This window comes from Phyllostomus hastatus, unplaced genomic scaffold (genome assembly GCF_019186645.2).
Source record: "Phyllostomus hastatus isolate PE091 unplaced genomic scaffold, TTU_PhHast_1.1 phas_contig_5, whole genome shotgun sequence".
Taxonomy (NCBI): Eukaryota; Metazoa; Chordata; class Mammalia; order Chiroptera; family Phyllostomidae; genus Phyllostomus; species Phyllostomus hastatus.
In genome coordinates this window covers 626,329-641,940 of record NW_025333897.1, presented here as the reverse complement: position 1 = coordinate 641,940, position 15,612 = coordinate 626,329, and positions in this window count along the sequence as shown.

Sequence of the window (15,612 nt, the reverse complement as noted above, 5' to 3'; positions counted from 1 at the left end):
AGCATATTACGTAACTGTGTGAAGTTTTTATGAGTATAGTCCTATTAAACTCTTCACAACAAGTCTATGAGGTTGGTTTTATCATTCCCACTTGCAGTTGAGTTAAGTAATGGCCAAAGAGTGGGAAATAATTTGCTTTAGGTTGTACAGTCAAGGGTAGAGTCTGACATGTCCTTGTGTGACTCTGAATTTCATGCCCTTCACCCATACTATGGACTGCCAAGCCCTCCCTTTTTTCTTCATGGAATATAAGGAAACTGTCCCTGACATTCTCTTGTTCTTTAAAAGCTTCGCTATAAGCCTGACACAAAAGATTCTGAAATTTTTTTTAAATTCTCTTAATTGGAGGCAACGTTGACCTTCTACCATTTCTTCATTTCTTGGAACATCAACTGATGACCTGCGTAACCAATGCTACTGCCCAGGCCACTGGCAATGAGGTGGCGAATGAGCTGGGAGAACAAGGGATTAAAGAATTGTGGTCAGAGTGAAATGTTTGTCTTTGAGACTGCAGGGTTATTAGGATTATGGTGAGACTGTTGGAGTCTTGGCTCAAATGGAGTGAAGGAGAGGGCTAAAGAAGACAAGAAAGTCAAGGTACTTTCTAATTGTTTGGACAACTCATGTCCATGACTACTGAAGTGCTTCTTTCCCATGAAAATGGCAGGGCTTGGGGCTGGACAGAGGAAGTTTGGTAGATATCAGGAATGAAGGAGACAGACTTGAAGGAGAAAGGATTTTTGTATGAGGGCGGATGAGTCATACTCTGGAAGTGGTCTGAGGAGTTTCTGATTTGGTAATGATTGAGTAACTCCATTGATCAAGTATCCTAAAAATAACAGCCATAAACTTAGAATAAAATATTTTTTAAGAACCAATACCCTGAAATTACTGATGAATGAACAAAAGCAGGTAGATACTAAGGGGGTTGGAAGAATGGAATTTCCTGCTTATTATAGCTTTTGGCTTAAAGGTAGGCCTTGGACAGTGCCTTGGAGATGGCTAAAACCCAAGTGAAAACTTTGTGGTTTTGTGACTTGAAGAACCAGGGGACAGAATTCAGAGTGATTATAGCACCTGCTGGTAGTGGTGGTAGAATCTCAAAATTGAGAGAGCTGGGGTTGGGGGGTTGGGGTGTTGGGAGCCCTAAATTCTATGTATAAACTCTGTCCAAATTTCTTTTTCTTTTATTAGTTTCGATTTATTTATTTATTTATTTATTTATTTATTATTTATTTATTTATTTATTGTTGCTCAGGTACAGTTTTCTCCATTTCCCTCCACCATCCCTCTTACCCCATCCATGCCCACATTTCCCCCTTGATCCTATTGCCCTGTGGCTTTGTCTATGTGTCCTTTATACTGATAATTGAACTACCAATATGCTAGAAAACTCCACGGTGCCACATAAGGCCAAAAGAACTGAAATGAGATTTCAGAGTTGAGTATTTGAGCTTAATCAAGTTAACTGCTCCCTGAAACAAAACAAAACAAAACAAAACAAAACAAAACAAAAATCAATATTCTTCAAAAGAATATAACAAAATCCAGAGTCTCTATGAGGTGTCACTTGTAATATTCAGGATAAAATCCAAAATTTCTAGGAAAATGAAGATATAGGAAATATGACCATATTCAAGAGAGAAAAATAGTTGATGGCAACTGACCCTGGCATGACCCTAAGGTTGGAATTTAGCTGACAAGGTTTTAAAAGTACCTACTATGTCTATACTCAAGGATGTCAAAGTGATATTGAGGAGCAAGAGGTACTGACCCTAACTTCTGACCCTGAGGCCCATTTTTAATGGCTGAATGAGTAACCTTAATTAGAGAGAGGGTTAGGGAAAGCTGTGATGTTGAAAGGAGAGCTTATTCTGAGTAAGATTGGAAAATAAAGAGAAACTTGGATAAGTGGTTCATTTACTAAGCAAAGGCGAACAGAACATCTACTGTGTATGAGGCACAGTTCTAAGCACTGAGGATATAGGAGTCAACAAGACTATCCAGTCTCTACCCTATAGTTTACATTCTGAATGTGTCCAGGAATTTAGGCCAAAGACATTCTTCCCAGGAACCTACTTCCTACTTGGGAAGGGAGAATGGAAGCAGGAAAAAAATAAATAGCCAGCTAATAAAATGGCTATATTTATTACTGTAGTTAATGATTTATTGAATGTCATCTGCCAACTACTATGCTGAGTTGTGTACATGCACCACCTTGCTTAATTTTCCTAACAACTCTGTAGATATGCTATTATCTAAAGTTTCAAAATGAGGTCACCAACTAGGAAGCTGTAGAACCAAGACTGAAATCTAAGTTTGTTTACAAAGCTAAATCACTTAATCACTACATAATACTGTGGCCTACAAGGCAAGGTGTTGGAAATATTAAGAGGAAGAAGAACAGACTGGTTTGAATGAAATCAGTTCATATAAATCTCAATTTGCTAACAACACATTCACTTAACTTTAATCCTTATATAAACTGAAGAATTCATTTCTGAGAATGATCTTACCAAGCATGGCTTCAGGATCTACTATAAGGAGTTTGACATCATTTCTGGTATCTTTTGTACTTTGTCTACATTTGAGAATTTCAACAATTTCTTTCCTCCTCTTTTAAAAAATCATTTTATTATTGTTCAAGTACAGTTATCTGCATTTACCCCCAACCACTCCCCCCAACCCCAGCCATCTCCACCTCCCTCCCCTGATTCCACACCCCCTTTGGGTTTGTCCATGTGCCCTTTATAGTTGTTACTGAAAACCCTCCCCCCTTTCCCTCATTATCTCTCCACCTCCCCTCTGGTTACTGTCAGATTGTTCTTAATTTCCATGTCTCTGGTTACATTTTGCTTGTATGTTTGTTTTGTTGATTAGTTTCCACTTAAAGGTGAGAGCATATGCTATTTGTCTTTCACTGCCTGGCTTATTTCACTTAGCATAATGCTCTCCACTTCCATCTATGCTGTCACAAAGGGTAGGAGCTCCTTCTTTCTGCTGTGTGGTATTCCATTGTGTGAATGTACCATCGTTTTTTTGATCCATTCATTTACTGATGGGCACCTAGGTTGCTTCCAGCACTTGGCTATTGTAAATTGTGCTGTTATTAACATTGGGGTGCATAGGTTCTTGTAAACTGGTGTTTCAGAGCTCTTAGGATATAATCCTAGCAGTGGAATTACTGAGTCAAAGGCATTTCCATTTCTAGTTTTCTGAGAAATTCTATGCTGTTTTCCACAGTGGCTGCACCAGTCTGCATTCCCACCAACAGTGCACTAGGGTTCCCTTTTCTCCACATCCTCTCCAACACTTGTTGTTTGTTGATTTATTTATGATGGCCATTCTGACTAGTGTGAAGTGGTATCTCATTGTGGTTTTAATTTTCATCTCTCTGATGGCTAGTGATGCTGAGCATCTTTTCATATGTCCCTGGGCCCTCTGTATGTCCTCCTTGGATAAGTGTCTGTTCAAGTCCTTTCCCCATTAAAAAAAAATTATTTATTTATTTTTAGAGAGGGAAGTGAGGGAGATAGAGAGAGAGAGGGAGAGAAACATCAATGTGTGGTTGCTGGGGGTTATGGCCTGCAACCCAGTCATGTACCCTGGCTGGGAATCGAACCTGGGACACTTTGGTTCCCAGCCCACACTCAATCCACTGAGCTACACCAGCCAGGGCTTCTTTCCCCATTTTTAATTGGGTTGTTTGTCTTCCTGGAGTGGAGTCATGTGAATTCTTTATATATTTTGGAGATTAAGTCCTTGTTTGAGGCGTCATTGGCACATATATTTTCCATACAGTTGGTCCTCTTTTCATTGTAATGCTGTTTTCTTTAGCCATGTAGAAGCTTCTTATTTTGATGAGGTCCCATTTATCTATTCTTTCCTTCATGTCCCTTCCTTTAAGGGACATACTGGTGAAAATACTGCTGCATGGAGTATCTGAGATTTTCCTGCCAATGCTTTCCTCTTGGACTTTTATGGTATCACGTCTTATATTTACTCAATTTATAGATTCAATACAATACTGATGTGGATCCCAGCTTGTGGGGTCTACAGCATTATGGATGAGACAAGACAAATTCACATGGTCTACCAAGTCCTGAGGAGGAAAAGGGATGGCGCAGCTTCTCCCTCAAAAGGAGAAAAAGCCTCTGCCCTTGCCTTGACAAGCTTTTATTGCTTTTCTGGGCACATTACCTGATGGCCCTCATTTACTATGCACAGGCTCACTTTAGGTGGTTACCTTTTACAGAAAACAAAGGAGAGGATGCCACTAATCTCATCACAGAAGAAGGATATTTGCAAATGCAAAGGAAAAAGTGGTTGAACTGGTTACACTCATCCTTGGAAGGTATAGCATGGATTTTAGGAAGTTACTTTAAAGATATGCAGTAAACGTTTGCTGCCTCATTTCAGGGTGAGGGAGTGTTATCAAAAGCAAGTCTCATAGCACTCTGGGTACAATGCAGGCCTGATTCCCCATGGGGGAACCTCTCCATGTGCATGAGTCCTGTCTGGGCCCATGCCACACAGAATGGTCTCCTGTACAATATCTATTAAAGTACCAATGGCATATTTCACAGATATGGAACAAACATTTCAAAAATTTATATGGAATTATAAATGACCCTGAATAGCTGCAGCAATTTTGAGAAGGAAGAACAAAGCAGGAGGGATAACAATACCTAATATCAAACTGTATTACAAGGCCACTAAAATCAAAACAGCCTGGTACAGGCATATGAACAGACGAACAGACACATTGACCAGTGGAAGAGAACAGAGATCCCAGAAATAAACCCAAATATCTGTGGTCAATTAATATTTGACAAAGGAGGCAGAAGCATAAAATGGAGTAAAAATAGCCACTTCACCAATGGCATTGGGAGATCTGGACAGCTACATGCAAAAAAATGAAACTCAATCACCAACTTATACCATACTCAAAAATAAATACAATTTCTGAGCCATATTTCAACTCTGGGTGAGCGTTGGTTTTAAGGAAAGTCAGAGATTGGAGACCTCGGCATCTTATAAAAATGCAAGTGTACTCCCTGTAATTTGAGGATTAGGAAGGTCATTTTATCTCTCTCTGTCTTTATGTCTTTTCTGTTGATCCCAAGGAGATGGGTAGAAAGAAGTCAGGGGCTGAGAGAGAAAGAGCTCCTGGATAGCATAGAGTTAAATATTAAAAATCTAATTATAAGACTCTTAAGAATCAATAGTAACATGCTTAAATGACACATGGAGAAAGACAAAGGGGGTAAGATGGAGGGTGAGAGGTGGGCCAGGGGTGTGTGAAGGAGTGGTGAGGGGGGAAATGGAGACAACTGTACTTGAACAACAGTAAAAAAATAACATTCCCTTGAAAAAATCACTAAGAAAAAAGACAAATCAGGGTTAAATAGGGCAAAAACACAAATAATCATTTCACAGAAAATATAAATGACCAATAGCATGTGAAAATATTTAACTTCATTAGTAATCAGGGAAATGCAAATTATAATCAAATTGAGACATCATTCTGATACCCTCCGAATCAGCAAAATCTAGAAGTTAATGATAATAGCAACTGATAGAGAGGGTGTAGAACTTTTTCCACTGATGGTAGAAACTATAAATTATGTGATATGGTTGGAAAAGCTTGTCTTTACTGAGCTAACTTGAATCAACAATATCCCTTCTAAATGTGTATACCTTAAAGATATTCTTTCAAGCTTACACCAAGAGACATAAAAATATCATGAAACAACCCCAACTGTCCATTAACAATAGAATGGGTAAATAGACTGTAATGTTTTCATAAACTGGATTCATTCACATGACATATTCATCCATGAATCAAAATGAATTATAGCCACATGCATCAACATGGGTAATTGCAGATACGTAATATTGAGTGGAAAAACCCCAAATCACAGAAGCATACATATGGTGTGATTCCATTCATCTAAAGATTAGAAACAGGCAAAACTAAGGTAATATAACAATGTATTGTTTAAGGATGATTTATATTTGGTAAAATTATGAAGAAAAGCAAGAGAATGATAAAAAATTCAGAAGGGGAATTGTTTCTGGGGGAGACAGGGGATATAACTAGAAAGGGATGGACAGAGTGGGCCTCTCCAGTATTCATAATGTTTTATTTCTTAGGCTAAGTGGTAAGTGTTCATTTTCTTTTCTTGAAGCAATTCATATACATTTTATACACTCATTTGTGTGTATGATAAGTATAGGGACTTGAATGGTGGCCTTGGGAGAGAGTCCAGCTCTGATGACTTGATTTAGGACTTCTGGCCTGCAGAGTTGTGAGAGAATATATTTTTGACCCAGTTTGTGGTAATTTGTTATGGCAATAACAAATTGCCATAACAAATGGAAAGATTTGTTTCTTTGTTTCTGGAAAGATTAAGCATTTAAAAACCGAACAATAATGTGTGTGTGTTATGTACTATTGAGTTGGCTCTGACTCCTGGAGACCCTGTGAATGAGTGATGTTCACAGCATCCTGTCCTCAGCAGCCCTGCTCAACTGCTGTAGACTCATGCCTGTGGTGTCTTTTGTGGAATCAATTTATCCCCATATTTGGTCATCGTCTTTTCCTGATGCCTCTATTTTTCTCGCCTTTATCATCTTTTCCAAAGAGCCCTGCCTTCTCATGATGTGCCTGAGGTAGAACAACTTCAGTTTTGTCATTTTGGCCTGCAGCAACATTTCAGGCTTAATTTGTTCCAGGATCCATTTGTTTGTTTTTCTGGTGATGCAGGGAAGCTGTAGGGGTCTCCTCTGACACATTATTTCAAAGGGAGCAATTTTTTTCTCACAACTTTCTTCACTGTCTGACTTTCATATCCATACATAGTAATTGAGAATATGAGGGTGTGTATGATCTTAATTTTGGTTTTTAATGATACATCTTTTTTTAAAGTTTTTATTTTATTTTTAGTTTTCAAAATATATTTTATTAATTATGCTATTACAGTTGTCCCATTCTCCCCTTCACTCCCCTCCCCCCTGCCCACTCCCTCCCACCCTCATTCCCCTGCTTTAGTTCATGTCCACGTGTCATAAGTTCTTTTGCTTCTACATTTCCCACACCATTCCTGCCCTCCCCCTATTTTCTACCTATTGTCTATGCTACTTATTCTCTATATCTTTTCCCCCTCTCTCCTCCTCCCACTTCCCTGTTGCTAATCCTCCGTGTGATCTCCATTTCTGTGGTTCCACTCCTGTTCTCTTTGTTGCTTAGTTTGCTTTTGTTTTAGGTGTGCTTGTTACTAACTGTGTGTTTGATGTCTTTTTTTACTGTTCATATTTTTTATCTTCTTTTTCTTAGATAAGTCCCTTCAACATTTCATATGATAAGGGCTTGGTGATGATGAACTCCTTTAATTTGGCCTATCTGAGAAGCACTTTATTTCCCCTTCCATTCTAAATGAAAGCTTTGCTGGATAGAGTATTCTTGAATGTAGGTCCTTGCCTTTCATGACTTGGAATACTGCTTTCCAGAGATCTTGCCTGCAAGGTCTCTTTTGAGAAATCAGCTGACATTCTGATGGGAACTCCTTTGTCGGTAACTGTCTCCTTATCTCTTGCTGCTTCTAGAATTCAATCCTTCATTTTTACCTTGGGTAATGTAATTATGATATGCCTTGGTGTGTTCCTCCTTGGATCCAACCTCTTTGGGACTCTCTGAGCTTCCTGGAAGTCTATTTCCCTTGGCAGATTGGGGAAGTTCTCCTTTATTATTTGTCAAATAACTTTTCCACTTGTTGTGTTTCCTCTTCCCCTTCTGGTACCCCTATGATTTGGATATTGGAACGTTTAAAGGTGTCCTAGAGGTTCCTAAGCTTCTCCTCATTTTTTTGAATTCTTATTTCTCCATTCTTTCTTGTTTGGTTGTTTTTTTCTTCCTTCTGGTCCACTCTATTGTTTTGAGTCCCAGTTTCCTTCCCATCACTATTGGTTCCCTGTGCATTTTCCTTCATCTCTTTTATGGTAACCTTCATTTTTTCATCTAATTTGTGCCCAAAATCAACCAATTCCGTGAGCTTCCTGATCACCAGTGCTTTGAACTGTGCATCTGATAGGTTGGCTATTTCTTGGTCGCTTAACAAAATTGGCTCTGGGGCTTTTAACTCTGTTTGAGACATCTTTTAAATTAAATTAAATTTTTTTCTGTGGTCTGGTCACGCCTGTTATGTATGAGGGGTGGAGCCTTAGGTGTTCTCCAGGGCGGGGTACTTCAGTCGCTGAGTTGTGACGTTTATGTGGGGGCGGGGTCCAAGAGGGAACAATGGTTCCAGCTCAGCTCTCACTAGGACTCCAATCCCCCTTGTCCCTTCCCTCAAGCAAATTTGTGCCCTCTGGTGCTGGCTCCTGGGTGGGTGGGCCTGTGCACTCTTTCGGACTCTGCGGGTTTCTCCAAGGAGCCTCCTGTGAGGCTGATAGAATCTCCCAGCCTCAACTTCCACGGGTGTTTTTAATCGGTGCCTTCAGGCTTTGTTTCCCGGAGCTGGATCCCTGGGATGCGCGGTCAGTGTCGTGCTGCCTGTTTTCTCTAAGTTCTGTGTGTGAATGTGCAGCTGCAGACAGCCAGCTGCCTTGTGCGCCTCACTGGGTCTGCTGGTTGCCTCCCGCACCCAGGGTTTGCCACTGCTCCATCAGCTGTGGTCTGCGCCTGCGCACGTGCGTCTGCCAGCCACCGATTTTTCCTGACAGTACCCCTCAACCCCTCTCCATAGGCTTCTGATTCCTCCCCTCCTTACCAGACTGGATATATGGTATTCAGATTTCCATTGGGTTCATTTCTCTCTGTTCTGGTTGTTTTTTGTTTGTAAATTCTTGTTGTCCTTAGTTTTGGTTGCCCGAGGAGGTACAGTGTGACCACCTATGCGTCCATCTTGGATCCTCCTCTAATGACACATCTTTGCTCTTAGTGATCTCTCCCTAATTCTCCCATTCCTGTGCTTTTGAGCTTCAGCCTTCTCTGGATATCTTGAGTGGTCTCCATTTGAATGCATGACTGAGCCAAGGTAAGCAAAATTGTTAACAGTTTAAATGTGTTCATTGTCTATATTAAAGTTGTGTGCTTCTTCTGTGGTCATGATTTTTTTTTCTTGATGTTCAACTGTAGTCCTGCTTTGAAACTTTCTTCTTCACTTTCATTAGCAGTCATTTCAGATCATTGCTACTTTCTGCCAGTAAAATACATCATCTTAATATCTTTTTTCCTTTTTTTAAAGGATTTTATTTGTTTATTTTTAGAGAGAGGGGAAGAGGAGGAGAGAGAGGGAAAGAAATATCAATGTGTGGTTGCTTCTCATGCACCCCATACTGGGGATCTGGCCAGCAACCAAGGCCTGTGCTCTGACTGAGAATCAAACTGGCAACCCTTTGGTTTGAAGCCCATGCTCAATGCAGTGAGCTACACCAGCCAGGGCAATATTTTAAGTACCTGATATTTCTTCTATCAATTTTCACTTCTCCTTTCTCTGAGTCCAGCTCCGTTTTTCATATGGTATATCAGTTCTGTGTTCAGATTAAATAAACAGGGAGAAAAAATACACTTTGTCTGACACTTTTGCCTAGAGGAAACCATTCTATCTCTCCATATTCTGTCTGCCTCCTATCTACAATACAGGTTATGCAACAGGACAATAGGGCTGAGGCACACCCATTTCTTTGAGGCACACCCAACTCATCACTTTTCATGATGCACACAAAGGCTTTATTAATCTATAAAACATAGACTATTTTTTTGAAATTCTTTGGAACACTCTAGTGTCCAACAAATGTCTGTAATTAGTTCTTGAGTGCTTCTTCCTTTTCTGAGTCCAGCTTGAACATCTGGCATTTCTTGCTCCATCTCAGGTAAAAGCCTTTGTTGCATCACCTTGAACATTGCTTTACTTGTGTGAGAAATTAGAGCAATGGTCCTACAGTTACTGTACTCCTTGGCCTGTCCTTTCCTGAAAATTGGTATGTATATTAAACATTTCCAGTCTGTAGGCCATTGTTTTGTTTTTCATAGTTATTGACATATTCTTGTTAGGATCTTGACAGATTTAGTCTCTGTGGCTTGAAATAATTCTCTCAGTATCCCACCTACCTCTGATGATTTTTTTCTTCCCTATACTTTCAGGGCAGATTTCACTTCATGTGGCAGGGCTCTGCCCACAGGGGCCCTCTGGCTGCCAAGGATGAGAATAAGTCTACCAAGATACGATTTCCTTGGAGAGGAAAGGTGGCTAATCTGTCAAAGGAGAAGGGCCAGGAGCCTGTTCCTCAATGGGCTTTTATTGGGTTTATTTTGCATAGGAATGCAGGGTTATATGTAAAGCTCATGAATTATTATCAGGCAGTAATGATCAAACAATAGATAACATTCAAAGAACTCTGAAGACTTATTTGAGTCAGGGTCACAGCTAAAGGGCCATAAAACTTTGGGAAAACAAACTCATTCTATGTTTGGACTCTTATCATTTCAATTAGGGTATTAGCAAAGTAGGTTTCAAAGAATTTTAAGCATTCTTTCTTAGGCCTGATCGCCTCAGGGAACCCACCCTTTCTAGAACATGGCCACACCCACCTGTGCATTGTTTCAGGCTTAAGTTGGGCAGAGGAAGTAAGGCAGCCAAGAGGTTAGCAGACTTCTTGCAGGCAGAATGAGGACTCAGGCTAGGCCAAAGCCAAAGGGCGAGGGTCCATCACACTTTTTACCTATAGCCCCCCAAGTCCTTCCTGGAGGGCCCCTTCTGAACATGCCAGTCTTAGGTCGTCCCTCCCTTGAGGGATCTTACCCGTCATTGGCTAACTGGTCATCCACTGGGGGCCAGGCAGGGTGAAGTTAAGGGTGCAGAGGCAGTGCCCCTGTCAGGGATATAAGCTTTGTCTGCTTAGTGGCATAGGGTTCCAAGGCCTTTTTACTCAATGTTAGCCATGAGAGGTTACAGTTTCTGAAACTAGGCAGAGTGGTTTACAACAACTTCACATTTTAGAATTTCAGGTTCTTCCTCATAGGAATCTTCAAAGGTATCTCATCCTTTTCCCTCTTTTCTTATAGATTATTCACTATACTGCTTCCACTTTCTCTTTGCTTTCTCCTGTGTAGGAGCTAATGTGCTTTCTTTTTGGTCATTCACCATTCCTCATCTAGGTTTGAATTTCTCCATCTTTTTTATTGTTGTTCAAGTACAGTTAGCTTCATTCCCCACCCCCCCCCACTTCATCCCACCCCACCCCACCCATCCCCACTTCCCATCTCCAATTCTACCCACCTTTGGCTTTTTCCATGGGTCCTATATACATGTTCCTTGATGAGTCTTCGACTACTTTCCTCCATTATCCCTCTTCCCCCTCCCTTCTGGTTACTGTCAGTTTGTTCTTTATTTCTTTGTCTCTCATTATATTTTGTTCGTTTGTTTGATTTGAATAGGTTCCACTTATAGGTGAGATCACATGGTATTTGTCGTTCACTGCCTGGCTTATTTCACTTAGCATAATGCTCTCCAGTTCTAGCCATGCTGTTATGAAGGGTAAGAGCTCCTTTTTTTTTTTATTTCTGTGGTATGTAAATGTACCATAGTTTCTTCTTCTTTTTTTAAAATATGTTTTATTGATTTTGGTATTACAGTTGTCCCATTTCCCCCCTTTATTCCCCTCCACCCTGCACACCCCTTCCCACCCACATTACGCCCCTCCCCTTTAGTTCATGTCCATGGGTCATACATATAAGTTATTTGGCTTCTCCATTTGCTATACTATTCTTAACCTCCTCCTGTCTATTTTGTACCTACCAATTATGCTTCTTATTCCCTCTAACTTTCCCCCCTCCCTATCCCACTCCTCAGTTGATAACCCCCATGTGATCTCCATTTCTTTGGTTCTATTCCTGTTCTAGTTGTTTGCTTAGTTTATTTTTGTTATTTTTTCTTTTTAGGTTCAGTTGTTAATAATTGTGAGTTTGTTGTCATTTTACTGTTTGTATTTTTTATCTTCTTTTTCTTAGATAATTCCCTTTAACGTTTCATATAACAAGGGCTTGGTAATGATGAACTCCTTTAACTTGACTTATCTGGGAAGCACTTTATCTGCTCTTCCATTCTAAATGAAAGCTTTGCTGGATAGAACAATCCTGGATGTAGGTCCTTGCCTTTCATGACTTGGAATACTTCTTTCCAGCCCCTTCTTGCCTGTAAGATTTCTTCTGAGAAATCATCTGATAGTCTTATGGGCACTCCTTTGTAGGTAACTCTGTCCTTTCCTCTTGCTGATTTTAAGATTCTCTCCTTATCTTTAATCTTAGGTAACTAAATGATGATGTGCCTTGGTGTGTTCCTCTTTGGGTCCAACTTCTTTGGGACTCTGTGAGCTTCCTGGACTTCCTAGAAGTATATTTCCTTCACCAGAATGGGGAATTTTTCCTTCATTATTTGTTCAAATAGGTTTTCAACTTCTTGCTCTTGTTCTTCTCCTTCTGGCGCCCCTATGATTCTGATGTTAGAGCATTTAAAGTTGTTCAAGAGTTTCCTAAGCCTCTTCATTTTTTTGAATTCTTGTTTCTTCATTCTGTTCTGGTTGGATGTTTGTTTTGTCCTTTTGTTTCAAATCATTGATTTGAGTCCAAGTTTTCTTCCCTTCACTGTTGGTTCCCTGACTATTTTCATTTATTTCACTTTGAATATCCTTCATTTGTTCTTTCATTATATGACCAAACTCAGTCATTTCTATGAGCATCCTGATTATCAGTGTTTTGAACTCTCCATCAAAAAGGTTGGCTATCTCCTTGTCACTTAGGTCTTTTTCTGGAGCTTTTCTCTGTTCTTTCATTTGGGCCATATTTCTTTGTTTCAGAGTATCTGTTTTGTTGTAAGGGGGTGGGGCCTTAAGTTGTTACCCTAGTGGGGTACCCTCTGTCCTGCATTGTTGCATTGTCTGTGGGGGAAAGATTAGAGAGGGAACAATGAAGCTTGCATCCTCTGCTCTAGCCCCACTTTCCAATGAACTCTCTCTTGTGAGACTGGGAGTATCTCCTGCTGTGGCAACTCCTACAGTAGTTTACATCTAGCTTTCAGTCTAGTTTCCCATTCAGCCAGCCCTGCCTGACCTGGGTGGTCTGCCACCTTGATAAGAGTCTTGGACACTTTCTTACCAAGAGATGAAGAGCTCATGCAGCCTGTGCTGGGTTTATAATCTTGGATAGGAATATCTTTTGCTCTGTAAACTCAATGAATACCCATTTATTCTGCTTAAGGATGTTTATCATATGGTGTCTGAGTAATCCCACTGATATAACTGTCCCCATGGGAAGGGAATGGGGTCCTTGTATGTGGCACAAGAGAGGTAAACCATAGGCAAATTGCCTTGGGTGACTGCTAGGAGATGCCTGTTGTCTATAGGGGATCAATGGGCACTATTGAAGCTGATCTTGGTCTGTCTTTTGTCTGTGTAAATAAAGTGTTGCTTCCTCCCATGCTCAACTACATTGTGTAGTTGATATATCACTTTCCCTTGGTGACACTGATAGCAAGATGCAGTGGGCAGAAGTGTTTGCTCCTGATGGCTGGTATAATGATGATCTCTGCTGCCCTCCAGGTAGTTGAACTCCTCCCCTGGTACTGATAAACTACATATGCTGCTCTGCTCAACAATGGATAGAAGGATTACTTATCTTATCTTTGTCTTTATATGCATTATTGAAATAAAATATGTGTTTTTATTATTGCACACTTTTTTTTGGAGTGTGATTGTTGGGTTATAAGGCCTTTACAAAGGAGAAGATTCTTTCTATAACTAGAGATAATTAGATAAATCACCAAAGAAAAATTAGACTTTGACTTCATATGAAATAATTTCATTGTTTAAGAAAATACAAGTTCAAAAGCAAACACATCATGAAAATCTCTTTTCCCAATAAACAAAATAAGGGTCAGTGTATGACAGGTTTATAGAATCAATGAGAAAAATTCTGAATGTAGACTGTGTACAGGGGCTAACAACATGAATCGACATCTCATAAAAAAAGGAATGCAATGGGTAAACACAAAAATGTGCTATCTCCTTACTAACCAAAGAAATAAAACATTAAACTGTAGTATATCACTTTTCTTGATCACTAAATTCCCAAAATTAACTTTGTTGATATTTTGTTTGGAAGACCTATTCATTTTTGACAGTGGGGTGTTAAAATTCCCTAGTATAATTGTGTTGCTGTCAATATCTCTCTTGAAGTCCTTCAAGATTTTTCTTATGTATTTGGGTGCTGCTATGCATATATTTATAATGTTTATGTCTTCTTGATGGATTCTTCCCTTTAGTATTATGAGGTATTTTCTGCATATCTTTATTGCTCTTATTTTGAAGTCTATTTTGTCTGATATGAGTATTGCTACCCTGGGTTTTTTTTCCTGTCCATTTGCTTGGATTTTTTTTTCCCCAACCCTCACTTTCAGTCTGTGAAGGTCTTTTGTTCTGAGGTGGGTCTCTTGATCAACAACAAAAAACAAGCTAGCAAAATATAGCCAGAGACAGTGAAATCAAGAACAAACTGACAGTAACCAGAGGGTAGGTGGGAGGGGGTTAAAGGGGGAGGGGTTTCCTCTTTAAAAGATCTCCATATATATGATTCTGTTTTTGTTCTACTTGTTTGCTTAGTTTGCTTTTTAGATTCAATTGTGGATGACTGTGAATTTATTGCCATCTCTATGTTCATAGTTTTGATCTTCTTTTTCTTAAATAAGTCCCTTTAACATTTCATATAATAAGGGCTTGGTGGTGATGAGCTCCTTTAGCTTTACCTTGTCTGGGAAGCACTTTATCTGCCCTTCATTCTAAATCATAGCTTTGCTGGGTAGAGAAAACTGGGCTGCAGGTTCTTGTTTTTATCACTCTGAATACTTCTTGCCAATCCCATCTAGCCTGCGAAGTTATTTTATTTTTATTTTTATTTTTTTATAAATCAGCTAGCAGTCTTATGGGAACTCCTTTATAGGTAGTTCTCTGCTTTTCTCTTGCTACTTTTAAGATTCTCTCTTTATCTTTAACTTTTGCCATTTTAACTATGATGTGATTTGGTGTGGTCCTCTTTGTGTCCATCTCGTTTGAGACTCTCTGTACTTCTTGGACTTGTATGCTTATTTCCTTCACCAGATTAGGGAAGTCCTCTTTTATTATTTTTAAAATAGGTTTCAAATTTCTTGCTTCTTTTCTTTTTCTAGCACCCCTATAATGTGAACATTGGAGTGTTTGAAGTTGTCCCAGAGGCTTCTTATGCTATTCCCTATATTTTGGATTCTTTTTTTTGTTGCTGCACTGATTAGATGTCCTTTTCTTCCTTAGGTTCCAAATCAATGAGTTGATTCTTGGCTTCATCCACTCTGCTGTTGGTTCCCTGTAAATTGTTCTTTATTTCAGTTAGTATATCCTTCACTTCTGCCTGGGTCTTTTTTATGCTGTTGAAGTACTCACTGAGTTCCTTGAGCATCCTTATAACCAGTGTTTTAACTTTGCATCTGATAGACTGCTTATCTCCATTTTGTTTAGTTCTTTTTCTGCAGTTTTTATCTGTTCTTTCATTTCAGCCATGTTTCTTTGTCTCCTCATTTTGGT